Source organism: Arachis hypogaea, chromosome 16, assembly GCF_003086295.3.
Source record: "Arachis hypogaea cultivar Tifrunner chromosome 16, arahy.Tifrunner.gnm2.J5K5, whole genome shotgun sequence".
NCBI lineage: Eukaryota > Viridiplantae > Streptophyta > Magnoliopsida > Fabales > Fabaceae > Arachis > Arachis hypogaea.
The window spans coordinates 4133675-4153310 of record NC_092051.1 but is presented as its reverse complement, the minus strand read 5'-3'; the positions used below and the strand labels follow the sequence as shown (position 1 = coordinate 4153310).

Genomic DNA, 19636 nt, shown 5'->3' with positions numbered 1-19636 from the left:
GCTGTCCGTTGCAAGGCTTTTCCAACAATCCTCACGAAGACAGCAATCAGATGGTTCGACAACCTACCACCAAAATCTATCTCGAACTTTGACAACCTGGCCAAAAAATTCCTAGCCAGATTCTCCATCCAGAAAGATAAGGCCAAGCACGCCCCCAGTTTAGTAGGGATCAAGCAAGGAGATCGGGAGAGCCTCCGCAACTACATTGAGAGATTTAACAAAACATGCATGGACATACAAAGCTTGCCGACAGAGGCCGCCATCATGGGACTCATCAATGGTCTACGGGAAGGACTTTTTAGCCAATCTATATCAAAGAAGTACCCTACTTCCTTAGACGAAGTGCAGGAACGAGCAGAAAAATACATCAACATGGAAGAAAATGCTCAGTTGGGAGAATCCTCGAAATCCGGAGCCCCTTACCGAGATAAAGATAAGGAATCCAAAAGGAAAGAAGATCAACAAGAGGAGAAAATAAAAAAATACCATAATTACATCCCTCTCAGGGCGTCCCTAGTCGATGTGTACAAAGAAGTCTGCCATACGGAGAAAATACCCTCAGCTCGACCACTTAAAGGCAAAAGGGGAGGAGGAAACCGGAAGGAATATTGTGAATACCATCGAGTGCGAGGGCACTCCACCAATGAGTGCTTCGACTTAAAAAACATCATAGAAAAATTGGTGAAAGAAGGAAAACTAGACCTGTTTCTGGCCACCCGAGATGATGACCAAAGAAAGAGACGAAGGGACGAAGATATCGGACGAACTGAGCGATCACCTCGTACACCGGAAAGACACGTCCACATGATACACGGCGGATTCGCAGGGGGAGGAATCTCCAAATCATCTCGCAAAAGATATCTCAAAGAAGTATATCATGTCGAGGGAAAGGAGGAAGCACCCGACATCCCTGCAATCACATTCACCAAAGAAGACGCATTCGGTATCATCTCAGGACACGACAATCCCATGGTCATCACCATCATACTGGCAAACGCCAATCTCCACCGCACATCAATAGACCAAGGGAGCTCTGCCGACATCTTATTCAAAACTGTCTTCGACAAGTTCGGCTTAGAAGACAAGGAGCTTAGAGCATACCCAAACAGCCTGTTCGGATTGGGAGATACCCCGGTACAACCATTGGGATACATGTCACTACATACATCCTTTGAAAAAGGGAACGAATCCAAGACACTCAAGATAGACTACATCGTGGTCGACGTAAGTTCAGCCTACAATACCCTAATAGGTCGGACAACACTAAATCAACTCGGAGCAATAGTCTCAACTCCGCATCTATGTATGAAATTCCTAACCCCAGAAGGGATAGCTACGATAAAAGCAGATCAAAAGACGGCACGTCGTTGTTATAACGAAAGCCTAAACCTCAGAGGCAGAGGAGAAGAGTTCCATACAATTGAGCTCGGCGGAATTCAGAGATGAGAAGAACTCCGTCCACACCCAGAAGGTGAAGTGGAGAAAGTTCAGATCGGAGACACTGATAAACCACTATTTTATGGTTTATCTTGTGCTCAATTGAGTGGATTTTATCAATCTTTTACCCACTTATTCATACTATTTGCATGGTTTTACATTTGCCTTCCTAATTATGTGCTTTGATTGAAAACATGCTTCTTTGATCTTATAATTGCTAATATTAATCCTCTCTTATTACCATTAGATGTCTTGATATGTGTGTTAAGTGTTTTCAGAGATTACAGGGCAGAAATGGCTCAGAGGATAGAAAGGAAGCATGCAAAAATGGAAGGAATATAAGAAGTTGGAGAAACTGCTAAGCTATCTAGCCTGACCTCTTTGCACTCAAATGGCTATAACTTTAGCTACAGAGGTCCAAACGACGCGGTTCCAGTTGCGTTGGAAAGCTAACGTCCGGGGATTCAATTTGACATATAATTTGCCATAGCTGCCCCGACGCCAGGCGACGCGAACGCGTGGGTCACGCAGACGCGTGACCTGGCAAGAACGCAACCCGCATGACCGCATGGACGACGCCTCCGCGTCACTTGCCCGCGACCTGAACGTAATAGAAATCGCAGGGGGCGATTTCTCGGCTACTTTTGACCCAGTTTTCAGCCCAGAACACACAGATTAGAGGCTATAAAGTGGGAGAATGCATCCATTCAAGGGGAGCTTGCCAATTTAGTTACTTTTCATGATTTAGATTTAGTTTTGAGGGAGGTTCTCTCCTCTCTCTTTAGGATTAGGATTTAGATTTAGGATTTTTATTCACTTTCAGGATTATCTCTTTGATCAGGTTCAATATTCCTTTTATTTACTTTTGCAAGCTACTCTATGAATTCTCCTATGTTCCAGATTATTTGAATTAATGTTATTTGAGGTATTTCAGTTTAATATTGATTCCTTTTATTTATGCTATTGTTGCTTTTACTCTGAAGACATTTTTATTCCAGCAAATTTACTTTTTCCCCTTTTGGTTCTGGTTAAGAAATTAGTAACTCTGGAGTTATCAAACTCAAACATGATTGATAATTGTTATCTTTGTTAATTGAATTGAACTTCAATAATCCCAATCTTTTCTTAGGAAATAAATAGGATCCAAAGATCAACCCAATTGATCCCTTGACCTTCCTTTATCTTAGTAAAGGTTAACAAAGTGGAATTAAGATTCAACCATCATCATCATTGATAAGGATAGCTAGGATAGGACCTCTAATTTCTCACACCTTACCAAAGGTTGCTTTACAGTTATTTATTTACTTTTAATTTGCCATTTAATTTACTCGCCATTAAATTACTTGTTCCTCACTCTTGAAACCCCAATTTTACAATTCCCATAACCAATAATAAGAACATACTTCCCTGCAGTTCCTTGAGAAGACGACCCGAGGTTTGAATACTTCGGTTAACAATTTTAAAGGGGTTTGTTACTTGTGACAACCAAAACGTTTGTATGAAAGGACTTTTGAAGGTTTAGAAACTATACTTGCAACGAGGATTTATCCGCAAATTTCTAGACCACGCAAAAGTTCTCTCATCAAAAATGGCGCCGTTGCCGGGGAACTGCTAACGTGTGCCTTATTATTGGTTATTGTAAATATTTTTTCTTTTACTTGTTTATTTATTTCTGCTTTTCCTTTTTAATTTATTTGCTACTATGAACTCTCACCCCTCTCACTTTAAGTTTGGTTCTAACTTTGTTGAAGGAAATAGAAGTTACAGCAGGAATGTGCATCAAGGTCAGACCAATCAAGGATGGATGGAACCAAGAGGATCTAATCAACCCTTTAGGCAACAACACCCTCCAAGATATCATGGAAAACGACCATTCTACAATGCACACCCAGCTGATAGATATGGTGGACAACCTTGTAACTACCAACAAGCCCTACCCCGTGCCTATAGACCAGCCACTCAACATAACCTCGAACCACCACACTCACAAGCTTTTCTTCACCATTCGCCACCGTATGATCCTTTCTTACCCCAGTTCCAATCCACTCACTCCCAAGCACCACCACTTCCCCATGTTTCATGTCCAAATCCATCACCCCGAGAATCAGAGGTTCGCCTCAAGGAAACAGTAAATAAACTTCAAACAACCATTCGACAATTAGAGCAAGCAGTAATTCAATTAGCTTCTAGACGTTCGAACATTCAAGGACCAACCACAGCCCCTTGTGGACAATCTAATGAAGAGCGTAGCATGAAGGAGATACTAGAAACTCCAGTGGACAAGACAGAGAATGAATTCGTACTAGAACAAGTAGAAGAAGCTGTCATTGTACAAGAAGAAGAGTTGGTTGAAGATCTAGGAGATGCTGAACCTCCATGGGAATCCAGAGTTGAGGAGAACTCCGTCAAGGACGTCACAGTTAATGCTAAGGAGGATAGAGCACAATCCCCAAGGCAAGTCGTTTATGAAGAATCCGATGGAATAATCCAAGAAGCAAATTCTCTTGATGATGATAGTCACAAGTCAAGTCCTCTTAGTAATGAACTTGCATCCGCAAGTGAATTCTCTGAGATCGACGAATCTTCCCCAAGTGAATACGAGGATGATGCAGAGGTACATTTCTCTCAACCTCCAGTCTATGACTTAAGTGATGAGGAAGACATAGAAGACTTTGACCAGGACACAGTTACATTTGAAAATTCTTGCAAAGAAGTGGAGGAATTCACAGAAGATTACTAGGGAGTAGAACTTACAGAACCACCAGAAACACCTACCCCAAGGCCATTACCACCCAATACAAGCTTCAAGTGGGTACAATCCTTAACCTTTAACTTTACTTTTTCACTTGAATATGGTTTGCTTGAAACAGATGGCTAGCTTAGAGCTCTCTGTGGCTTTAAGAGTAAGAGGGAAATGGCTCGTGCTCAGAGCTGGTGTACAAGGTTCAATAAGGTTCCACGCTTTAACCTGAAGTGCACGGATTGGTCTCATGTTCAATCGAATGGATCACGGAAAACGTTTGGTCACCATAGTGAGAATTTCCTTTTTAAACCGCCCGAATGGAAACATGTAGATCAAGACGGAGGCGGATTTAAAAACAAGGCTTGGGATCATGGATTCTATTCTGACATTCGTCATTCTGGGAGCCTGAAAATCTGCTTGAAGCTGCTCAGAAGCTTCACATGCCTAGTTTGGGACCCCAGAGGATATTGGCATTCCAAGCATTGGTGGAGATTTTTGGATGAATTTAAACATAAGCCGCCATAATAGGAAGCTCCTCCAATGTCCAACTTAAGGACTTTAACTAAAAGTGCTAGGTGGGAGACAACCCACCATGGTATGATCGTTCATTTTTCAATTTTTATTTCGTTCTGTTTGTTTTCAAGTTTTATTTTATTTTATAATATTGAACCTGGAATTTTGCATCGCATTCATATTAATCATTGCATTCTGCACACTGCATAAAAAAAAGGAAAAAACGCACGCGACGCGACAGCGTCGCTGACGCGTCCGCGTCACTAGTACGTTAGGAAGAAAAAGATTGAACAGAAAGTCACGCGAGAGCGTGGCTGGAGGCGTGCCAATGGCACAAATTGTCCCACGCAACCGCGTCGCTGACGTGATCGCGTCATATGGGAATAATGGCCTCCCACGCGACCGCGTGCCCCACGCGGCCGCGTAACCAGGATTTTGACGTAATAATGGTGCACAGCTGAAAGTTGTGCTAGAGTGGTGCTGGACTGGCGATGGACGCGCAGTCCATCTCACGCGACCGCGTGCCCCACGTGGCCGCGTCACATCCTACTAAGTGGCCACTCGCGCGATCGCATGCCCCACGCAATCGCGTCACCCAATATTTGGCAATTAATGATTTTTGAACAGAGAGTTGTGCGAGAGCGAGGCTGCCCTCGCGTCAATAGCATAAAACGGGTCACGCGACCGTGTCAATCAAGTTTAAGCGCAAGTCGCGCGACCGCGTGCCCCACGCGACCGCGTCGCTTGCGCCGCACAGCTTTTCCTAATTTGCCAAATATCTTATCTTTTCTTCTCCAAATCCGTATTTCTCTTATTTCTTTATCCTTCCTTTCTTATTTTCTTTGACTACTCATCTTTTTCACCTCCATTCTCTTTTATTTAATTTATTTGCATATTTCATTCATTGCATCTTAATTTTGTGCATATTTTTATTTTCTTTTCTAAATTAATTAAGTTTTCTTTGGTGTTAAAAATTTTCTTATTTAACTGTTGCATCTTCCCTTGTATTATTTTGGATGCTTAGTGACTTGTTTTATTCTGGATAGGTAATATTATTTATATCAATGCCAATCTTTGACCCTTATATTCCTTTTGCATTGACATGCACTTACATTGTCTTTTATTACCCACTCTCTTCCCCATTGTTGTACATTGTGTACCACTAGCATGCCATGGCTTCTATTGTTTTCTCACGTACATGTTGAAGCTTCCATGTAAATGAGCCCCTTATCATTTGGCATTAAGCCACCCATACTTCAGTTATTTTTTTATCTTTATTTTTGGGTTACTCTTCTTCTTTTTCTCTTCTTTCAGGCTGGCCACCGAAGATGGAAAAAGGGAGAAACTTTTATAAGGGGAGATAAACAAGTCCATCTGCACAATCCTTGAAGGAAAGCATCAGTTGGAACAACCCGTCCACCTGCACATCTCAGCATGCACCGAGGACGGTGCAATCTTTAAGTGTGAGGAGGTCGATACCGATCTCCATGGGTTAGTTACTTTTCTATCTCAACACCAATGGTTTATTTTTCTTGTTAGTTATTGCATTTGCATATTTGATTGCATGTTTATTTGATTTTGTGCATTTAGTTACTACTTGGTTGAAGTAATATTTTCTTTTTCAAGAAATTTTTATAGTATTTCACTAATTTAAAAAAAAAATTTATGTTAAAACTTGTTTGAAGTTGTATTTGGAACATGGTTTTTGAGCCAAAGAACACACAACCTGTGAGATTTTGAGCTTATTTACATGGTTACATTATTTAACCATAAATTTTTATTCCTGTGTGTTTTCTTCTCTATAATTGCAATCTTTGCTTTGTTCCATTCTATATGTCCATTATTTAGTGTATTTACATGCTTGCATATGATTGAGGCCATTGTTTGATTCTAGCTCACTTATCCCAAATTAGCCTACCTTTTACATCACCCTTGTTAGCCCCCTTGAGCTTTTAATCTCCTCTTGTTCTATAAACCACATTACTAGTCTTAAGTAGAAAAATAAAATAAAAATCCCAAGTTGAATCCTTGGTTAGCTTAAGATAGAGATTGTGTATCAATTAAGTGTGGGGAAATTATGGGAACATGGGTTCATAAGGGAATGTGTTAAGTTTTTACTTTGATAAAATATTGAGAATTTGGGTACCTACTCATGTGAGACCAAAAAAATTAAAAATCCATGTGCATTGATAAGTTATGTTTATTTTTCAGCTTTAAAAAAAAAGAGAAAAAGAAAAAATATATATATAATATAAGTAAATAAATAAGGGGACAAAATTACCCCAATATTAAGTTTAATAAAAGATCAATGCACATGTGATAAAAATTAAAGAAAATTTGGTACATGAGTATGGGAATTATACAAAAGTGGAAATTATGGGTAGCTAGGCATGAATTTAAAAGTATATAGAGTATATATATATTAGGTGAGAGCTTAGGTTAATTAAAGATTCATATTATAGCTCACTTGGCCATACATATATCCTTACCTTTATCTCAGCCCCATTACAACCTTGAAAAGACCTCATGATGTTTGCATTGGTACATTAAATATTTATTGATTGGTTAGATGAAGAACAAGGTTTAAAAAGCATGACTAGAGAAGAGTAGAGTGAATAACCCTATACACTTGAGAGATTAGAGTGATATACACTACCAGTGAGGGTTCAATGCTTGATTCTATGTTCCCTGCTTTCATGAGCTATCTTCTTACAAGTTTACTTGTATTTTATTATATGATTTGAATTAGTGGAATTTGAATTATTTTTGTCTTGGAGAACTTATTTATTTTTAACCAAGTAGGTAGAAACATTCTGCATATAGTTGCATTTATACAGATAGGTTGCATTTCACACATTCTACCATTCCTTTTCATTTTTATAGCTTCTCTTGAGCTTAGCATGAGGACATGCTAATGTTTAAGTGTGGGGAGGTTGATAAACCATTATTTTATGATTTATCTTGTGCTCAATTGAATGGATTTTATCAATCTTTTACCCACTTATTCATACTATTTGCATGGTTTTACATTTGCCTTCCTAATTATGTGCTTTGATTGAAAACATGCTTCTTTGATCTTATAATTGCTAATATTAATCCTCTCTTATTACCATTAGATGCCTTGATATGTGTGTTAAGTATTTTCAGAGATTACAGGGCAGGAATGGCTCAGAGGATAGAAAGGAAGCATGCAAAAATGGAAGGAATACAAGAAGTTGGAGAAACTGCTAAGCTATCTAGCCTGACCTCTTTGCACTCAAATGGCTATAACTTTAGCTACAGAGGTCCAAATGACGCGGTTTTAGTTGCGTTGGAAAGTTAATGTCCGGGGCTTCGATTTGATATTTAATTTGCCATAGCTGCCCCGACGCCAGGCGATGCAAACTCGTGGGTCACGCGGACGCGTGACCTGGCAGGAACACAACCCGCGCGGCCGGTTGGACGACGCCTCCGTGTCATTTGCCCGTGACCTGAACGTAACAGAAATCGCAGGGGGCAATTTCTGGGCTATTTTTGACCCAGTTTTCAGCCCAGAACACACAGATTAGAGGCTATAAAGTGGGAGAATGCATCCATTCAAGGGGAGCTCGCCAATTTAGTTACTTTTCATGATTTAGATTTAGTTTTGAGGGAGGTTCTCTCCTCTCTCTTTAGGATTAGGATTTAGATTTAGGATTTTTATTCGCTTTCAGGATTATCTCTTTGATCAGGTTCAATATTCCTTTTATTTACTTTTGCAAGCTACTCTATGAATTCTCCTATGTTCCAGATTATTTGAATTAATGTTATTTGAGGTATTTCAGTTTAATATTAATTCCTTTTATTTATGCTATTGTTGCTTTTACTCTGAAGACATTTTTATTCCAGCAAATTTACTTTTTCCCCTTTTGGTTCTGGTTAAGAAATTAGTAACTCTGGAGTTATCAAACTCAAACATGATTGATAATTGTTATCTTTGTTAATTGAATTGAACTTCAATAATCCCAATCTTTTCTTAGGAAATAAATAGGATCCAAAGATCAACCCAATTAATCCCTTGACCTTCCTTTATCTTAGTAAAGGTTAACAAAGTGGAATTAAGATTCAACCATCATCATCATTGATAAGGATAGCTAGGATAGGACCTCTAACTTCTCACACCTTACCAAAGGTTGCTTTACAGTTATTTATTTACTTTTAATTTGCCATTTAATTTACTCGCCATTAAATTACTTGTTCCTCACTCTTGAAACCCCAATTTTACAATTCCCATAACCAATAATAAGAACATACTTCCCTGGAGTTCCTTAAGAAGACGACCCGAGGTTTGAATACTTCGGTTAACAATTTTAAAGGGGTTTGTTACTTGTGACAACCAAAACGTTTGTATGAAAGGACTTTTGAAGGTTTAGAAACTATACTTGCAACGAGAATTTATCCGCAAATTTCTAGACCATGCAAAAGTTCTCTCATCAGACACCTCAGACAAAACAACTAACATTGGGACAATCCTGAGAGGAGACACAAAAGAACTACTGGTGCAATACTTACGAGAAAATGTCGACCTCTTCGCTTGGAAAGCCGCAGACATGCCGGGCATAGACCCCAAGATAATGTGCCACAAGTTGGCGGTCTATCCAGGATCTCGCCGGTACAGCAGAAATGAAGAAAACTTGGGCCAAAACGATCCCAAGCTATGGAAGAACAGGTACAGGCACTACTGGAGGCAGGATTCATACGAGAAGTCAAGTACCCGCTATGGCTGGCTAACGTCGTCTTGGTGAAAAAATCAAACGGGAAGTGGCGAATGTGCACTGATTACATAGATCTCAACAAAGCCTGCATAAAAGATCCTTATCCACTCCCGAATATCGACGCTCTAGTAGATGCCTCATCCGGATATAAATACCTCTCGTTTATGGACGCATATTCTGGATGTAATCAAATTCCCATGTATCCGCCAGATCAAGAAAAAACCTCGTTCTTAACACCGAAAGCGAACTACTGTTACATAGTGATGCCTTTCGGTCTCAAGAATGCCGGAGCTACTTATCAAAGGCTGATGAACAAAGTCTTTGCAGATCATATTGGAAAAGTTATGGAAGTATACGTAGATGACATGTTGATAAAGACACAAAGGGAAGAAACATTGTTGTCCGACCTGGCCCAAGTGTTCGACACTATAAGGAAGTATGACATGCGACTCAACCCTGCAAAATGCACCTTCGCAGTAGAAGCAGGCAAATTCTTGGGCTTCATACTCACGCAAAGAGGAATTGAAGCAAACCCGGATAAATGTCAAGCCATACTCAACATGAAGAGCCCGACCTGCGTTAAAGAGGTACAGCAACTCAACAGAAGATTGGCCGCCTTATCCAGATTCTTAGCAGGATCAGCGATAAGATCTCTGCCCTTCTATGCTACTTTAAGGAAGGAAAAACAGTTCGAATGGATGACAGAATGTGAACAAGCCTTCCAAAACTTCAAGGAATTCTTAGGACGGCCACCTATCCTATCTCGGCCACGAAAGGGAGAGCCACTAATATTATATCTCGCGGTAGGAAGTCGGGCAATCGCCTCAGCACTAGTTAGAGAAGACGAAAGTGGGCAACAACCCGTCTACTTCATTAGTAAAGCACTGCAGGGATCCGAGTTGAACTACCAGAAAATAGAAAAGTTCGCTTATACTCTCATTCTAACATCTCGACAACTTCACCCGTACTTCCAGGCTCACACCATTAAGGTTCTAACCAATCAGCTGATGCACGGAAAACTTGTCTCTCAACAAATCTCCCTTCGGCAAGTGTACCGAATTCGTCGTCAAGTAAAAACTCACAATAGAGTGAGGTCGAATCCCACAAGGATTGATTGATCAAGCAACTTTAACTAGAGGAATGTTCTAGTTGAGCGAATCAGAAATTGAGTTGAGAATTACAGAAAATTAAATGGCGGGAAAGTAAATAACAGAAAAGTAAATGCTGGAAATAAAGAGCGGAATGTAGATGACGGAAAGTAAATTGCAGAATCTTAAATGGGAATGGGGGAATTGCTCATGAAAATAAATGGCAGAAATTAAAGAGAATGGGTAAGATCAGAAATGGGGAGTTAATTGGGCTCAGGAGATGTTGCATTCTCCGGATCAATTTCATTTTCATCTATTCCTCAATCAATGCACTCATTGATCTCCTTGGCAATCTTAATTGATCGAATTACAATTCCTTGTAATTCAATCTCTCAAATCTTGCTCAATAGCCAATTCCTTGGTCAATTGCTCATGAGAAGAGATGAAGTATGGTCACTGATTATACCACATGCATTTCCCAAATCAGGTGTTGAGAGGATTATAGTCACATATCCATCCAAACCCAATTTGGTCCAGCATGAGAAAGCATTTCTAGCTTGATCTCTTCATTCCTCTTCCAAGGCTCCGAAGAGATCCAAGTTTGGATAGCTTCTTTTCCAAGATAACTACCCAATTGGATGAAGATCAAAAGCTTTCAAGTAAAATCAAGAGAAAAGATAGAAGAATGATAATGAAAACTAGTATTGATCCATCAAATTACAACAGAGCTCCCTAACCCAATGAGAGGGGTTTAGTTGTTCATAGCTCTAGAAAATGAAAACAAAGATGGAGAATACATGATGAAACTAGAAGTGCAGAGAAAGTAAAATACAGAGAGTAGTTCTATGCCAAGAGGCTCCTTATAATTTCCAACTCCTTATTCAATTCAAAGCTACTCCTATATATACTACTCTTCTGTTCTTCTAGTTGGCTCTTCAAGTCTTGGGTATGGGCCTTTGGATCTTGAGTTTGAAGCAGTTCTCTTCTTCATTGGGCTTAGTTTTACTTGCAGAGAGAAAGTGTGAAGTGGGCAGAGACTTTTAGCTCAGGAAGTTAGTGGTGTTAACGTTCAGTGAAAATGTAGGTTCGAGAACGTTAGTGACAATCACCTTTTTCACTAACGCTCCTCACCAAAGTTAAGAGCCACGTTAACTTCAACGTTAGTGGCACAAACGTTGCCACTAACGTTTCCACTATGTCCTTCGCAGACGTTATTGGGACTCAACTTTCCCAATAATGCTGAGAATTCTCCCCCTTCCCTACGTTAGGGTCCACATTAACTTAATTAACGTGGCTCTTTTAACATAGGCTTGCCAACCTTCGAGAATGTTAGTGACACTTACCATTGTCATAACGTTCCAATGTGCCCCTAATTCTCACGTTAGAGTCCACGTTAACTAGGTTAACGTGGCTTCTAACGTGGCCATGCTAGCCATCTCCAACGTTAGTGACAAAGTTGAGTGTCACTAACGTTGGCTCATCATTCCCTTATCCACGTTAGCCTCCACGTTAACTAAGTTAACGTGGGAGTTAATGTGGCTCATAGTGGCTTGTGTGAGCTCATTCCAACGTTAGTGACAATGTTAGGTGTCACTAATGTTGGCGATCATCTCCCTTCTTCACGTTAGCTTCCACGTTAACTAGGTTAACGTGGGAGTCAACATGGCTTCTTGGGGCTAGTGTGGGTTCCTTCCAACGTTAGTGACAATGTTTGGTGTCACTAACGTTGTCGACCACCTTGTTTCTTCACGTTAGCTTCCACGTTAACTAGGTTAACGTGGGAGTTAACGTGGCTTATTGTGACTTTGCCAACGTTAGTGATAATGTTGAATGTCACTAACGTTGGCTTCCCCTTTACTTATTAACGTTAGAGGCCACGTTAACTTACTAAGTTAACGTGGCAACTAACGTGGCCACTTATGAGCTTGGTCCAACGTTAGTGATAATGTTAAGTGTCACTAACGTTGGCTCCATTTCCTTTCTTCCACGTTAGAGTTCACGTTAACTTAGTTAACGTGACTCTTAACGTGGGCAATGATGGCTTCGAGAGCGTTATTGGCAATTACTTTTCTCATTAACTTTGCAAGTTACTCCCATTCCACGTTAGTGTTAACATTAGTGCAACTAACGTAGCCACTAATGTGGTTCTTCTTTGCTTCTTTTGTCCTGAAATCAAGTAATAAAGTGCATCAAAGCTCTAGTCCAAGTCATGGGAAATGCAACATCCAATTTGTCATTAAATTCATGCAAAAATCCTCATGAAATCATGTAAAGTGCACATTGTATGCTTGAATCAAGATGTAAGTGAATATCTACCCAAAACTAGCTTATTTCCTAAGGAAATGCATGAAACTACCCTAAAAACAGTAAAGAAAAGGTCAGTGAAACTGGCTAAAATGCCCTGGCATCACAACACCAAACTTAAAGCTTGCTTGTCCCTAAGCAAGTACTGGAACAAGAGAATGATGAATGGAATGCCAAGAGAAATGAGTCATTCTTGTGGAAGTCATGTCCCTGGTTTTATGGTGGTTTCATGCATAGCAACTTAGGTTCATTCCTGGCTTTCAGACCTTTATCATGTCCTAGAATACTTACTGTGATTGCATCCCATGAGACTTTTATTCATTGATCCTTTTGTTGTCATTTCAGGGCTTATTTTTGTTCTTAGGCTAAATACTCTGTAAGGAGGCAACTCTTTAAAATAAGCTTTCAGGCAACACTCCCGAACCAGTTGGTTCAAGGTGCTAGGTGTTGAAGCACCCCTAAGGACTTACTTGCTCAAGTTTCTCCCCCATACATACACACCACATGCATATAGTTTATTTATTTTCTTTTCTTGAGACCTTGGTGTCCAGTACCTCTTTGGGTTACTAAATGCTCTGTAGTAAAGGTTACTCTTGATAGTGGACTTTCAGCTGATAATCCCGAGTTAGTTAACCCAAGTTACCAAGTGATAAGGCACCCCTAAGAGCTTATTCATCCAAGTAGATCCCTCACACAGGAGCACCACAGACACATGCCTCAAGATTAAAACCATTGGTGACTAGCCTTATTGCTTACTCTTTTTCTTTTATTTTTCAACCTTTATTGTTCTTTCCCTTTTTCTTATTAGGATCTTCTTATTTAGCTAATCCCATGGGGTGTGTCTCAAGCATAGTATTCAAGACAGATAGTTGTCCTCCCACCTTGTGGTTGAACCAACTTAGCTAACTTATGACTATACCATAAACTCATGAACTTATTCCATAGTATGAACTCCTCTCTGGTCTTTAAAAACACTCATTTTCTTTTCATTTGATTCAAAGGGACAAGCATACAAGTAAGTAAAGAGATGATGCAGTGACATAAAGACTAGCAAGCATAGACCTCTTCAACACGCAACCTAAAAGACAGAATTCAAAAGGTTCAAACTAACGAGTAACTATTAATCAAGATTGCATTTAGACTTCCAATTTTCAACAGTCTATGTACATGGAATTAAGTGACAATACAACCTTCGGATGGTGGTCCATAGTTGCCCTTTGTTTGTCATCATCCTGGTCTTTGCTACCTCACTTCCTTGGGTGAGGGTGCACCATTTCCTCATAAGATTCCTGCAAAGTTATTGGAAGTTGCTTGTTCCCAAAGCACTTGAGAAACAGTTAGCTGGCATGTATGCTTGTGATTTCTGAACTTAGTTTAGTATGTGTGAACACCAAACTTAGTTCCTTGCCTAGTACCAAACTTTGCATATATGCTGAGAACCTCATATCTTATTGTTAACAAAACACTTATTAACTAAAGTCTAACCACATCTAAGTGGTTTCCCTTGATTGGTTGGAGCTAGCAATGTGTTTTGGGAGTAGAGTGTAATTCTAACTACTGTTCTTTGGTGGAACACCAAACTTAGAATTACACTATCACTCTTGGATCGTTCTGATGTGGAACACCAAACTTAGCTCCTTACAATACAGGGAAACAACTTTTGATCTTTATTGAAATAAAGGTGAAAAGGAAAATACCTGAGGTTGGGTTGCCTCCCAACAAAGCGCTCTTTTATCGTCACTAGCTCGATGAGTCCTCAATTACTTGAGATGATACTTTACTTTGGGGTTCTCCCCCATGTTGCCCAGATAATGCTTGAGTCTTTGTCCATTCACTGTAAAAGTCCTCTCTGAACCTTCATCCATGATTTCGATGTGTCCATATGGCAGACTTTTGTGACAAGAAAAGGTCCGGACCACCTTGATTTGAGTTTTCCTGGGAACAGTCTCAATTTGGAATTGTAGAGGAGTACTCGCTGCCCCTTTTCGAAACTCCTAGGTGCAAGATGCAGGTCATGTCTTCTCTTTGCCTTCTCCTTATACATCTTGGTATTTTCATAGGCTTGTGACCTGAATTCCTCCATTTCTTGCAGCTGTAAGATCCTCTTTGCACCAGCAGCAATGTTGTCAAAATTTAGTATCTTGATAGCCCAGAGAGCTTTGTGCTCCAGCTCCAGCGGTAAATGGTAGGCTTTCCCATACACCAGTTGATATGGGGACATTCCAAGTGGTGTTTTAAATGCTGTTCTGTATGCCCAAAGAGCATCATCCAGCTTCTTTGACCAATCCTTTCTTGATGTACCCACAGTCTTTTCCAGAATCCTCTTTAGCTCTCTGTTGGATATCTCAGTTTGTCCACTTGTTTGGGGATGGTAAGGTGTGGCTACCTTGTGTTTTACCCCATATCGTAGGAGGAGAGCTTCTAGTGGTCTGTTGCAAAAATGGCTCCCTCCATCACTGATGAGTGCTCGTGGGACTCCAAACCGGCTAAAGATATTCTTCCTGAGGAAGTTCATGACCACCTTGTTATCATTTGTTGGGGATGCAATAGCCTCTACCCACTTGGAAATGTAATCTACGGCTACCAAGATGTAATTGTTTGCATATGAGGTTGGGAATGGTCCCATGAAATCGATTCCCCACACATCAAACAGTTCCAGTTCCAAGATGAAATTCTGTGGCATCTCATTTCTTTTGGGTAAGTTTCCAGATCTTTGGCATTCATTGCAGCTCCTTACTAGCTCTTTTTCATCCTTGAAAAGGGTGGGCCAAAAGAATCCGCTTTGTAACACCTTTGCTGCAGTTCTGTCTCCTCCAAAGTGACCTCCATAGCATGAGCCGTGGCAATTCCATAGGACCTCTCGTCCTTCTTCTTCACAGATGCATCTTCTAAGGATTCCATCTGAACACTTCTTGAAGAGATATGGCTCATCCCAGACAAAGTACTTTGCATCATTCATGAGCTTCTTTTTTTGATGTTTATTGATCTCTGGAGGTAGTGCCCCAGTTGCCTTGAAGTTGGCAATGTCTGCGAACCATGGTGCTTTGTGTACTGTCATCAACTGCTCATCAGGGAAGAGCTCGTTCACACTTGTATCATGTGCTCCACCTTTATCATGAGGGATCCTGGATAGGTGATCTGCTACTTTGTTTTCCACTCCTTTCTTGTCTCTAATTTCAATATTGAATTCCTGCAACAATAAGATCCATCTTATTAGTCTTGGCTTTGATTCTTGCTTGGCAAACAAATATTTAAGTGCTGTATGGTCTGTAAAAATAATCACTTTAGCACCAATGAGGTATGATCTAAACTTGTCAAATGCAAAAACTATTGCTAGCAACTCCTTTTCAGTAGTGGTATAATTTCTTTGAGTATCATTAAGGACTTTGCTAGCATAGTATATCACATGGACTAAGTTATCTTTCCTCTGTCCTAGCACTGCTCCAATTGCAAAATCAGATGCATCACACATCAATTCAAATGGTAAATTCCAATCAGGTGGGGAGATGATAGGAGCAGAGGACAACCTCATTTTCAAATTTTCAAATGCTAACATGCATGTTTCATCAAAGATAAATGGTGCATCAGATACAAGGAGATTGCTTAAGGGCTTGGCTATCTTTGAAAAATCTTTAATAAACCTTCTGTAAAAACCAGCATGCCCCAAAAAGCTCCTAATTGCCCTGACATCACTGGGTGGAGGCAGTTTTTCAATAAGTTCTACTTTAGCTCTGTCAACCTCAATGCCTTGGTTAGAAACTTTGTGACCAAGGACTATTCCTCCTGTCACCATAAAGTGACATTTCTCCCAGTTCAAGACCAAATTGGTCTCTTGGCATCTTTTCAATACCAAGGCGAGGTGATGTAGGCAACTAGAGAAGGAATCTCCGAATACCGAGAAATCATCCATAAAAACTTCAATGAATTTTTCTATCATATCTGAAAAGATAGAAAGCATGCAGCGTTGGAAAGTCGCAGGTGCATTAGATAGCCCAAATGGCATGCGCCTGTAGGCAAACACTCCATATGGGCAAGTGAATGAGGTTTTCTCTTGATCTCTGGGATCAACCACTATTTGGTTATATCCTGAATAACCATCGAGAAAACAATAATATGCGTGTCCTGCAAGTCTTTCCAACATCTGATCCATGAATGGAAGGGGGAAATGATCTTTTCGTGTAGCCTCGTTGAGTTTCCTGTAGTCTATGCACATCCGCCATCCTGTGACTGTCCTTGTAGGAATTAGTTCATTCTTCTCATTGGGAACCACGGTAATTCCTCCCTTTTTTGGGACGACATGCACGGGGCTAACCCAGGGGCTATCTGAGATTGGGTAAATAACCCCCCTTGCCATAACTTCATAACTTCCTTCTGTACCACTTCCTTCATAATTGGGTTCAACCTCCTTTGGGATTGAATGGATGGTTTGGCATCATCTTCCAGCAGTATCTTGTGCATGCATATGGCCGAACTTATCCCCTTCAGGTCAGCAAGTGTCCAACCAATGGCATCCTTGTGATGTCGCAGTACTTTGATCAGTTCATCCTCTTGATCCTTGCTGAGGCATGAGCTTATGATCACTGGGTAATTTTTATTTTCTCTTAAGTATGCATATTTGAGAGTGGGTGGCAGAGCTTTGAGTTCAAGTTTAGGTGCTTCTAACTTTTCGTTCTCTTCCTTTGGTGCACCTGGTATGCCAATTTCTGTTGTTGCAACCTCTTCACTTGATGTACACTCTTCTTCTATTATTCTTTTGGGTTCTTCAGACTCTTCTTCTTCAAAATTCTCCTGTACCTCCTCTTCAAGTGAGTCCAACCTCATACATTCCCCCAGTTGTTCTTGTGGGTAACTCATGGCCCTGAACACATTGATTGTCATCTTTTCATTGTGTAATCTCAGGGTAAGATCACCTTTTTGGACATCAATGACAGCTCCAACAGTGGCCAAGAACGGCCTTCCCAAGATAATGGAGGTCTTGGCTTCCTCCTGCATGTCCAGCACTACAAAGTCTGCCGGGAATATGAAGTCTCCCACTTTCACCAGCAAATCCTCTATTACGCCATGAGGGAACTTGAACGATCTGTCTGCCAACTGTAAGGCCATTTTTGTTGGTTTAGCCTCCTCTATCTTCATCTTCCTCATCATAGCTACTGACATCAAGTTGATGCTGGCTCTTAAGTCACAAAGAGCTTTCTCCACTGTGATTTCCCCTATAATGCAAGGGATCTGAAAACTCCCAGGATCCTTCAATTTCTGGGGCAGTTTGTGCTGAATGATAGCACTACATTCTTCGGTTAGTATCACAGTCTCGTTGTTCTTCCAGCTTCTCTTCTTAGTCATAAGCTCCTTCAAGAACTTGGCGTAGAGTGGCATTTGTTCTATTGCTTCAGCAAAGGGTATGTTGATTTGCAATTTCTTAAAGATTTCCAAAAATCTCGAAAACTGATTATCATCTCCCTTCTTCTTTAATTGCTGAGGATATGGGACTCTTGGGGCGTCTGGCTTCAGCACTCCTTCCCCTTTTTGTGAACTCAAAGTCGGAACTCGAGCTTCGTCATGCTCTTCTTCCTCTTTATTTGAGTCCTCTTCTTGTGGTTTCTGGGGGGTTTCCTTCAGTTTCTTCCCACTCCGAAGGGTGATAGCCTGACACTCCTCCCTTTTGTTTGAGTTAGTATTACTGTGAAGGTTGTGGCTGGGAATTTGCTTGAATAAGTAGCCAATTTGTGTCTCAAGTTTCTTGATGGCAGCATCCTGATTCTGCATATTGGACATCACTTCTTCTCGGAACGCTTTACTGTCTTGAATCTCTTTGCCTATGCCTTTAAGTAGATTCTCAATCCTTGAGAGTTTGTCATCAAGTGATTGTAGATCGGGATTAGAGGTGGAAGGATGAGGTAAGTTATTTTGGTTTTGATGTGGATGTAGAGAGGTGTTGTTATAGGAGTGTTGATATGGTCTAGATGTGAAATGTTGGTGAGCTGCATTGTTGGGATTTGGGTGTCTTTGATCAAGGCTTTGGTCTTGTTGATTTCCCCACCCAAAGTTTGGGTGATTCCTCCATCCAGGGTTGTAGGTCTTGGAGTATGGATCATGGTTTTGCCTAGGTGAATTCCCAATGTAGTTGGCTTGCTCCTGACTTCCCTCTGCTTCTTCATTCACTCCTTCTTGGGTTATTGATGAAGTGGTGATTGCTGCTACTTGGTTCCTCTCCATCTTCTTGGTGAGGTCAGCCAGCTGCTTGGTAATGAGCTTGTTCTGAGCCAGCAGAGCATCTACATTGTTTAGCTCCATCACTCCTCTAGTGTTCCCTCTTTCGGAGGTATAGAAGTAGTCATTCTCTACTACAGTTTCAATGACATCTATGGCCTCCTCAATGGTCTTCTTCTTGTTCAAAGATCCTCCGGATGAATGGTCTACGGCTTTCTTTGACTCATAAGAGAGCCCTTCATAGAAAATGTGCAGCTGCACCCATTCGTTGAACATGTCAGGTGGACACCTCCTTGTCAGGTCCTTAAACCTCTCCCATGCTTCATACAGAGTCTCACCATCTTGTTGCCTGAAAGTTTGGACCTCAGCTCTCAGCCTATTGATTCGTTGAGGAGGGTAAAATCTTGCTAAGAATTTGTTCACCACATCTTCCCAAGTTGTCAAGCTCTCCTTTGGGAAAGACTCCAGCCACTTGGCTGCCTTATCCTTGAGTGAGAATGGAAATAAGAGCAGTCTATAGGCGTCAGGATGAACACCATTAGACTTCACTGTGTCACATATTCTCAGGAAGGTGGTTAAATGTTGATTGGGGTCCTCTTGGACACTCCCTC

The 19636-nt window shown here is 40.8% G+C and overlaps 1 non-coding gene across 1 annotated transcript; it reads left to right on the top strand.

The window, feature by feature from the left end:
- The first annotated feature begins 19299 nt into the window (after nucleotides 1–19299).
- LOC112760351 (small nucleolar RNA R71) lies at nucleotides 19300–19403 on the top strand. Its single transcript, XR_003180796.1, has one exon. It is a non-coding gene; the product is annotated as a small nucleolar RNA R71 (small nucleolar RNA).
- Nucleotides 19404–19636: the final 233 nt, after the last annotated feature.